General features: G+C 46.3%; 5 non-coding genes across 5 annotated transcripts; all 5 read left to right on the forward strand.

Annotated features, from left to right (window-relative positions):
• Positions 1-88: 88 nt before the first annotated feature.
• Positions 89-160, forward strand: Pmar_PMAR028429. The gene has a single exon. It is a non-coding gene; the product is annotated as a tRNA-Thr (tRNA).
• Positions 161-262: 102 nt separating this feature from the next.
• Positions 263-334, forward strand: Pmar_PMAR028430. Its single transcript has one exon. It is a non-coding gene; the product is annotated as a tRNA-Thr (tRNA).
• Positions 335-436: 102 nt separating this feature from the next.
• Pmar_PMAR028431 lies at positions 437-508 on the forward strand. The gene has a single exon. It is a non-coding gene; the product is annotated as a tRNA-Thr (tRNA).
• Positions 509-608: 100 nt separating this feature from the next.
• Pmar_PMAR028432 lies at positions 609-682 on the forward strand. The gene has a single exon. It is a non-coding gene; the product is annotated as a tRNA-Thr (tRNA).
• A 102-nt stretch (positions 683-784) lies between these two features.
• Positions 785-856, forward strand: Pmar_PMAR028433. Its single transcript has one exon. It is a non-coding gene; the product is annotated as a tRNA-Thr (tRNA).
• The last annotated feature ends 139 nt before the right edge of the window (positions 857-995 follow it).

Raw genomic sequence — 995 nt, forward strand, 5'->3', positions numbered from 1 at the left:
TTTCTGGTCTGGTACGAGAACCAGGAGCAGGATGGCCCATTCTGTGAACGGGACAGGAAAATTATTGATTCATATACTTAATCCGTGCGTCACTTTAGCTTAGTGGTAGAGCGTCTGCTTCGTAAGCAGAAGGTCGTCAGTCCAATCTTGGCAAGTGGCTTACAGCAGCATTACGCTCTAGTCGGGTATGAGGAGCAGGAGCAGGTTTGCTCACTCCGCAAAGGATACAGGAAGATTATTGATTTATGCAGTTATTTTGTGTGCCACTTTAGCTTAGTGGCAGAGCGTCTGCTTTGTAAGCAGAAGGTCGTCAGTTCAGTCCTGGCAAGTGGCTGATAGCACCATAAATCTCTGGTCTGATACGGGAAGCAGGAGCATGTCAGCTCACTCCGCAAAGGATACAGAAAGATTATCGATTTATGTACTTATTCTGTGTGCCACTTTAGCTTAGTGGCAGAGCGTCTGCTTTGTAAGCAGAAGGTCGTCAGTTCAATCCTGGCAAGTGGCTTATAGCACCATAAATTTTTGGTCTGGTACGAGAACCAGGAGCAGGATGGCCCATTCTGTGAACGGGACAGGAAAATTATTGATTCATATACTTAATCTGTGCTTCACTTTAGCTTAGTGGTAGAGCGTCTGCTTCGTAAGCAGAAGGTCGTCAGTTTAATCCTGGCAACGGGCTTACAGCAGCTTTAGGCTCTAGTCGGGTATGAGGAGCAGGAGCAGGTTTGCTCACTCCGCAAAGGATACAGAAAGATTGTTGATTTATGTACTTATTCTCTGCGTCACTTTAGCTTAGTGGCAGAGCGTCTGCTCTGTGAGCAGAAGGTCGTCAGTCCAATCCTGACAAGTGGCTTATAGCACCATAAATTTCTGGTCTGGTACGAGAAGCAGGAGCAGGATGGCCCATTCTGTGAAGGGGACAGGAAAATTATTGATTCATATAGTTACTGTGTGTGCCACTTTAGCTTAGTGGTAGAGCGTCTGCTTCGTAA

This window comes from Perkinsus marinus (assembly GCF_000006405.1).
Source record: "Perkinsus marinus ATCC 50983 genomic scaffold scf_1104296971748, whole genome shotgun sequence".
NCBI classification, from domain to species: Eukaryota; Perkinsozoa; order Perkinsida; family Perkinsidae; genus Perkinsus; species Perkinsus marinus.